Here is a 9288-nt window from a genome sequence, read left to right as displayed (position 1 = left end):
TTGTGGAAAAAAAGACCCCAACAGATTATAGAAGAGAATCATGAGATATTAAGTCTCCTAATTTTAAAAATCAATAAAAATGAGGGGGATTTGCCAAAAATGATTCAAAACTATTTTGAATACAAAAGTGTACTCCAAATTTAATCAAAAGCAAAAGTAACTTAAAAGCCTATTGAAATTACAACAACAAACATGTATTCAATGATGTAAATTTAGTTCATCTGAATTGAATTATTTTCATCATAGATGAGTGAATGTATATTGGCTCATGAGTCATTGGTTTAGGGTTTGATAACATATGTTATAGTATTGTATGTATCTTGAGGGTTAGATTCTAAAATTTTACCTTTTTTTTTTTTTTTTCAAATTGACCCATATATATTATGTAGCTATCTAATAATTTGATTTAAACACTTTCTAAGTCTTTTTTTAAGTCTAAGAAAATATTTTTTGCATAGTTAATTGATTTTAGGGTTTGGAAGACTCACAGAAGACTTAAAAAGAAGTCTTTAGACACTTCCCGCCTAAATTTTAGTAGAATTTAGGTTTTCCACCTAAATCAAAGTCTTCCATAAGTCGTCCATGAGTCTTCCATAAGTCTTCTAGAAGTCTTCCATAAGTCTTCTAGAAGTCTTCAAGAAAAAGTCTTTTCATGGATTAGATCTTACAAATAATTTAAAATTTGTATAAAATATATTTTCATGGGTTAAAATTAGAAATCATGTAATAATAAACAATTTTCAATGATGTAAATTTAGTTTATTTGAAATTGAATTATTTTGAACATAGATGAGTGAATGTAGATTGCTTCATGAGTCTTTGGTTTAGGATTTGGTAATATATGTTATAGTATTGTTGGTACCTTTAGGGTTAGATTTGAAATCTTCTTTTTTTTTTCTTTTTTCAAATTGACATATATATGTTTAGTAACTATTTAATAATTTGATTTAAACACTTTCTAAGTTTTTTTTAAGTTTAAAGAGGTTTTTTTGCATAGTTATTTGATTTTAGAGTCTAGAAGACTTACAGAAAACTTAAAAAGAAGTATTCCGACACATCCCGCCTAAGTTTAAGTAAAACTTAGGGTTCCCTCCTAAATCAAAGTCTTCCATAAGTCTTCCATGAGTCTTACATAAGTCTTCCATGAGTCTTCCATAGGTCTTCCAGAAGTCTTCTGGGTCGAAAATATTTAACCTAATTGAAATATTTGTCTCCATATATAAAGAAAATTTACACATTCTCTTTCTTCCTTTCAAATGACTGCAACAAAAATGTAATGATTCTCACTCTAAAACTCTCCAACCTCTCTCTAATCTATTTGAACATCAAAACACCAAACTTTATATCCATTTCTCACTTTTTCTTATGTCTTCTCACTAATTTATCTTCTTTTTGCAGGTTTTTCATTACATGATTATCATCTTTCACTCTTTCAAAGGTAGATCTCTAAATTTTGGATATGAATTTATGTGTGTGTTTATATGTTAGATTCTAAAAAGCTATAGATTCAACATAGTGTGACTGTTTTGTTTATTTTGTAAGCATAAAATTTTCATTTTTGAAGTTTTTCTCTGTTTTGAAGTCATTTGAATGTTTTTGAATTTGCAGGTTTTTCCAGATCTGAGAGACTTTGAAAGAATTCTCAGAAGACTCTCAGAAGATTCCCGGAAGACTTCTCAGAAGCCTTCTTAGAAAGTCTTCTAATGCATTTTATGCTAGAAGACTTCCCACGAAAACTTCAGGAAGTCTTCCGAAGTATTTTGCCTAAAGTGGTATAAATTTTGTATGTGTGTTTTGTGTGTTTTATGTATTAGATTCTAAAAAGTTATAGATCCAACCTAATGTGACTGTTTTGTTTATTATCTAAAAATTTATTTTTGAAGTTTTCTCTATTTTGAAGTCATTTGAATGCTTTTGAATATGCAGAATTTTCAGATATGAGACAGATTTTGGAAGACTTCTCGCATAATTTTTGGAAGACTCTCGAAAGACTCTTGGAAGACTCTCGAAAGACTCTTGGAAGACTCTCGGAAGACTTCTTGGAAAATCTTCTAATTTATTTTATGCTAGAAGACTTCCCACGAAGTCTTCAGAAAGTCTTATGCCCAAAGTGGTACAAAGAGATGATGTGAAGTGGAGTCCAAACTTATCTATGTTGTGGAATAATATCTAGTTGTGTAATAATTTTGTTTATGGTATTTTTATGATTTGTATGTGTAATATTTTAGTTGAGAATTATTTTATAAACTTTAAGAGATGTTAATCAAAAGAATGGTAAATATGTTCATGTTTTGCCAAAAATACTTGACTTCATTAAAGTTATTGATGCAACATACCAAAAAATATTTTAATCATTCTACCTACACATAACAAAACACAACAACACAAAAACTTAGTAAAATTTGCTAAAACTAAGAGAGAAGACTTCTCAAGAAACCTTAGTCAAATTCACAAAATATCAAAATTGAATTTTAAGTGAAAGTTAAAATTTTAAATCTCATGAAAGTTCAAAATTGTATCTTATGAGGAAGACAACACAAACACAGAACATCAACTTAATAAAACAAAATCATCGGAGAAGAGTTCTTATGAAATCTTCTACAAGTCTTCTATGAGGAAGACTTACAAAAGACTTCTCCGTTTAGCTAGAAACATTATTAAACATCAATGTTTGTAACTTCATAATTATCACCAATTAAGTTATAAATTCGACTCAGTATTCTCAATATTGACTAATAAACATGAATTAGTAAGAAGATATTAAAAATTCATTTTAATTTTGGATAAATTTGAAGTTTAATGAAGATTTACGTAGAAGACTTCTTTGGAAGCTATCCATGGAAGACTTCAAAAGAAGTCTACTCTTTGTAGACTTCAAAATAAGTCTACTCTTTGTAGACTTCATTAGAAGTCTTCTATTTAGGTCATTTTTGCAATTGCAAATTTATAAGTGTTAACTTTCAAAAGTGTTTAATAACTTCAAGAATATCAAGTCATGTGGTTTAATGTGTCTTTTTAGATCATAAGATATAATTTTTTAACTTACCTGAAATTTAAAAAAAATTCAACTTTCACTTAAAATTCAAGTTTGATCTTTTGTGAATTTGACTAAGTTTTTTTTAATCTTCTCTTTTAGTTTTAGTAAATTTGACTAAGTTTTTGTGTTGTTGTGTTTTGTTATGAGTGGGTAGATTGTTTAAAAAAAATTGTGGTATGTTGTATCAATAACTTCAATAATGTCAAAGACTTTTGGCAAAACATGAACATATTTAGCAAATTCTTTTGATTAACATTTCTTTAAGTTTACAAAAGAATTCACAACTAAATAGTGCATATACAAATCATAAAACAGACCATGAACAAAACTATTACACATGGAACTAGATATCATTCCTCAACATAGATAACCTTGGACTCCACTTGACATCATTCATTTGTACCACTTTGGACAAAAGACTTTGGAAGACTTCCCGAAGACTTCGTGGGAAGCCTTCTAGCATAAAATACATTAGAAGACTTCTCAAGAAGTCTGCCAAGAATCTTCCGAGAGTTTCCGAGTCTGTCAAGAGTCTTCCTAGAGTCTTCTGAGAAATCTTCCAATGTCTAACTCATATCTAAAAAATCTGCATATTCAAACTTTGGAAGACTTCCTGAAGACTTCGTGGGACGTCTTCTAGCATAAAATGCATTAGAAGACTTCCCAAGAAGTCTTCCGAGAGTCTTCCAAGAGTCTTTTGAGAAGTCTTCCAAAGTCTGATTTTGATCTGAAAATTTTATATATTCAAAAGCATTTAAATAACTTCAAAACAGAGAAAACTTCAAAAACACTTTTTTATGCTTAATAATAAACAAAAAATTGTCACATTAGGTTGAATTTTTGAGAAGTCTTTCAAAGTCAGTTTCAGATCTAACCTGTAAATTCAAAAACATTCAAATGGCTTCAAAACAGATAAAAACTTCAAAAATATAATTTTATGCTTAAATAATAAATAAAACAGTCACAATAGGTTGAATCTATAGCTTTTTAGAATATAATATATAAAACACAAAATAATACATATCCAACATTTATAGATCTACCTTTGAATGAGTGAAAGATGAGAACAATGTAATGAAAAACCTGCAAAAAGAAGATAAATTAGTGAGAAGACATAAACAAAAAAATGAGAAATAGATTTAAAGTTTGATGTTTTGATGTTCAAAAAGATTAGAGAGAAGTTGGAGAGTTTTTGAGTGAGAAACCTACATTTTTGTTTCAGCCATTTGAAAGGAAGAAAGATAATGTGTAAATTTTCTTTATATATGGAGACAAAAATTTCAATTAGGTTTAATATTTTCGATATAGAAGACTTCTTGGGAAGTCTTCTAAGAGAAGACTTCTTTGAAAGTCTTCTAAGAGAAGACTTCTTGGGAAATATTCTAGATCCTAAATTCAAATACATGAGAAGACTTCTAGAAGATGAATTCTAAAAGACTTCTGGAAGACTTCGCTTTAGGCGGGAAACCTATATTCTACTAAAATTTAGGCGGGAAACCTAAATTCTACTAAATTTAGGCGGGAATATGTCAGAAGACTTCTTGGAAAGTCTTCTGGAAGTCTTCCAAACCATAACCTAATCAAATAACTAACTAAATAACAAATAATAATTCATTAAACTTATAATCAAGTTATAAAGTGTTTAACATACACAAAACTAAACACATGGAGGTCAAAACAAGTTTTTTAAAGTTAAGATTCCAAAATCTAATCCTAAAAATACCAACAATACTATAACATATGTTACCAAACCCTAAACTAAATGCTATCATGACTAATTCTACATTCACTCATCTATGTTAAAAATAATTCAAATTTCTATCGTTTTGAAATGTTTATTAATATATGATTTCTATTTTTTCTCTTTCAAAATATTTTTTGATTAAGTTTATTAATTATTTTTAAGATCTAATACATGAGTAGACTTTCCCTAGAAGATTTCGGGAAGACTTCGATTTAGGCAGAAAATCTATTTTTTTCTAAATTTAGGCGGGAACCCTAAATTCTACTAAAATGTATGCGGGATATGTCAGAAGATTTCTTGGAAGTCTTCTGTTAGTCTTCCAGACCCTATAAACAAATAACTAAGCAAAAAACATTTTCTTAAACTTTTAAGATATTTTGAAAGTGTTTAAATCAAGTTATTAGATAGTCACTAATCACATATATGTCAATTTTTTTTTTTTTTTTAAATGAGATTTCAAAATCTAACCCTAAAAATACTAACAATACTACAACATATGTTACCATACTCTAAACCAAAGAATATCATGACTCAATCTACATTCACCCATCTATGTTAAAAATAATTCAATTTCAGTATAACTAAATTTCCATCTTTTTGAAATGTTTATTAATACATGATTTTGATTTTTTTCCTTTGAAAATATTTTTTATATAATTTATTAATTATTATTAAGATCTAATCCATAAGAAGACTTTTTCTGGAAGACTCCTAGATGACTTATGGAAGACTTTGATTTAGGCGGGAAACTAAATTTTGAAAATTTAGGCGGAAACCATAAACTCTACTAAATTTTAGGCGGAATGTGTCGGAAGACTTCTTTTTAAGTCTTCTGTGAGTCTTCCAGACCCTAAAATCAACTAACTATGCAAAAACCACTTTCTTAAACTTAAAAGAAACTTAGAAAATGTTTAAATCAAGTTATTAGATATTTACTAAACATATATGAGTCAATTAAAAAAAAATGAAGGTAAGATTTCAGAATCTAACCCTAAATATACATACAATACTATAACATATGTTACCAAACCCTAAACCAATGATTCATGAGCAATTATACTTTCACTCATCTATGTTGAAAATAATTCAATTTCAGATGAACTAAATTTACATCATTGAGAAATGTGTATTATTACATGATTTCAATTTTTCACCCATCAAAATATTTTTTATAAAATTATAAAATTATTTTTAAAATCTACAGAACGAGAAGACTTACAAATAAGTCATCATAGAGAAGGGTTATAATGGTAAAACTGAATACATATTTTTTGTTTGTTCATAAGAGGGATGTTGTAATTTCACTAGGCTTTTGGGTTACTTTTGTATTTCACTGAATTTGGGGTACACTTTTGTATTCAAAATCAAGTTTTGAGTCATTTTTGGCAAATCCCCCAAAAATTTATTAGATCAAAATATATTTATAATAAAATATTATTATCTTTTAGAAAAGAATATCTGAATTATTCTCTTTTTAATTTGTTTTGTAAAATTATGTTTATATATATATATATTTATAAGTATATATTTTTTAAATATTATTCTATACATTAAATTCGAAAATCCAGAAACTCAAACTGAATCTTAAAGCCCTGGTCTGGAGAGTGGATCCGCCTAGGGATGGACAAAAAACTCTAAACCGAGTTAAACCGAACCAAAATTAGTTATTTGGTTTTGGTTATGGTTTAACCTAAAACTCCATATGGTTATCATTTTATTATGTTTTTGATTTAGGTTTGGTTTGGTTAAAAACCGTAAAATCGAAAAGTTTGTTTTTTATATAAAATCTATTATAATTTAATATTTCTTTGGTTAAACAGAAGTTATATATTGATTCACAATTATTTCTGGATAAATATTTAGTGTTTAAGTGTTTTTAAATACTTTGTTTATGTTTGTGTTACAATACTATTTCTTTATTTGTTTGTGATAAGTTTATTGTAAGTTATAGATGAAGTGAATGAATTTTATATGTGTTATGATATCATTTAATAATTTGTATTAAACTTATTTTACTCATTTTTATTTTTATACTTAAAATTTTTTCTTTTTCCAGTAGATATGTTAATGATATGTAGTAGAGTTACTTTTTATGAAAAGTATTGAATAAACTGAAAAAAAAGAAACCAAAATCGAACCAAATTCCAAAGGTTTCGATATGGTTTGATTTTTGTAAAAACTGATAAACTGTAAACCAAATAAAACCAAACCGTACCAAACCGAACTACATCATCGTATAGTCTCTTCGATAAATATGCTCTCTGCAGCAAACGACCATAACGAACGGTTTTACTTGCAGTATTGTGGAACCTCAGATAAACATTGCATCCTATATAATTTGCAAAAAATGGCATTGTCTAGGATTCACAAACCGAAACCAGACCAAAACCAGAAACCCTAGATTCATCCGACAACACATTATGGAGAAAAAAAATCTAATGGGCCTCTGGTCCATGTAACTCTTATTTGTTCTGTATCTCTCTACGTAATAATTGATGTAGTTTGAAAAGAAAGAGCTCTGCGTTCTTTCTCTTACTTCCCAAGCAATCGTCATCTTCTCAAAGCTTTTTCGATCTCCTCCTCTGGCATCGTAAGTTTTTTTAATTCAGTCTAAACGTTTCTTATTCAGTCTATTGGAACCTGTGGCGCTTAATCGAGTTGTTTTAGTGCGTAGGTAGAATAATTTAATTCATGAGTTGTTCTAGGGATCGAATCAGCGGTTTGCCCGACGAGGTTCTTGGCAAAGTCCTGTCTTTAGTTCCGACGAAGGTAGCTGCTTCCACATCGGTTCTGTCCAAGAGATGGATGAATCTGCTGGTTCTTGTAGATGCTCTTAACTTTGAGGAGTCGATGGGTGTGTATCCCAACGAAGAAGAAGCAGAAAGTGGTGGTTCTTCAGATCGCTTCATAGATTTCCTAGACAAGACACTTGCCCTGTTAAGCAATTCTCCCATCAAGAAATTCTCTCTGAGTCATCGAGGCCGCTTCAGTAGTTTCCCTGGTGTCTACGGTTGGGTCTGGACTGCAATGGAGGAAAGAGGTTTATTGGAGCTACACTTGGAATGCACCACGAACGAAGTTAATTTAGAGAGAAAGTTGTTAACGAGCAAAACACTGGTTAAGCTCACACTATCCCGTGAATATGCGTGTGATTTTCCATGCGCTCAAATCACTCTCTCTCTTAACAGTTGGAGGGCTTGATTATAATAACTATCGCCGCCTCATCAAAGGCTGCCCTGTCCTTGAAGAACTATTCGTAACTGATATCTGTGCTGATGCTGATGATCCTTATCCTCCGTGTTGCACAACCTCTGTGAAAAGTGCATCCATCAAGCGACTTGTGGTTTCTGTCGATATGCCGTATGGTTCTGATAAAGAGTCCTTTGAACAGTTTCATAACCAAAGTTATGTTAAAGCACCAAGTCTTGTCTACCTTGACTATTCTAGTCATGTCTTTATGGATTATCGGTTTGTTGATTTGGATTCGCTTCCCCAAGTCAGACTGAATCTCAAGTTATGGGATCGCAAACCAAATAAGCCTATATTTGGTGATGTTACAAAGCTAGCGGTGGGTATAAGCAACATTACAACCCTTCACTTGTCTCCTGATTCACTTGAGGTAGATATCATAGCGTGGTCTCTCACTTGCTAGCTAGCTAGATAGCATGGTCTCTCACTTCGCTTGTATATGGGTTTTTTTTGTTCATTATAGGCGTTTCATTTCTGCTGTAAATATATGCCGGTGTTCAACAACCTCCTCAACTTATCTATTGAGAGAAACAAGAAGAAAGGTTGGCAAGTAATGCCACTTTTGCTTAAGAGTTGTCCTCATCTACACACTTTACTCCTTAAGGTAATTTTGAGATTCTCTTTTCTTCTTATTCTTCGTGTTTTTCTGTTGTTTATACATTGTCAAGTTTGGTTTTTTCAGGGTCTTGTGCACAGAGTAACAGATAAATGCGGAGATGCATGCGCTTGCCCTCCTAATAACAAACACAAGAATAAGAGTAAGGTAATATCTTGTTTATGGACATGTCAAGTGAAAGTGCTAGAGATTTTAGAGTATGGAGGTTCTTTTCAAGAGCTGAAACAAATGAGGCATTTCTTGGTATTGACGCGGACAACAAGAACAACAGTATGTTCTTGCGAGCTAATATGTTAACTCTCCCCATAGTCTCATCAAATTGTAACAACATCCAGTTCATCTGATTCTTTTCTTTCTCGGTTTGATGGGATTTTGCCTGCAGACTTGGTTACAATCTGTTTCTCAATATCTATTGCCTTGTTGTTTCCCCTTGGTTTTTTTTTAAATTTATTTATTTAGAAGCTCAAAGATATGGATATGTTTGAGAAGAAGACACTACAAGAAAACACATGCTTAACGACGAAAATTAACGAGGAAAAACAATCCTCGTAAATTTGCGTCGAGTTTACGACGAATTTACGTGAAAAACTAAAGTCATCGTTATTTCCTCGTAACGTAACGACAAAACTGTTTCGTCGTAAA

General features: G+C 30.4%; 1 pseudogene; it reads left to right on the top strand.

Annotated features, from left to right (window-relative positions):
• The first annotated feature begins 7302 nt into the window (after nt 1-7302).
• LOC106305145 lies at nt 7303-8990 on the top strand (annotated as a pseudogene).
• Nucleotides 8991-9288: the final 298 nt, after the last annotated feature.

The sequence above is a fragment of the Brassica oleracea genome, chromosome C7 (assembly GCF_000695525.1).
Source record: "Brassica oleracea var. oleracea cultivar TO1000 chromosome C7, BOL, whole genome shotgun sequence".
NCBI classification, from domain to species: Eukaryota; Viridiplantae; Streptophyta; class Magnoliopsida; order Brassicales; family Brassicaceae; genus Brassica; species Brassica oleracea.
The sequence above is the reverse complement of the archived record's forward strand: the minus strand, read 5'-3'. Positions and strand labels throughout refer to the sequence as shown.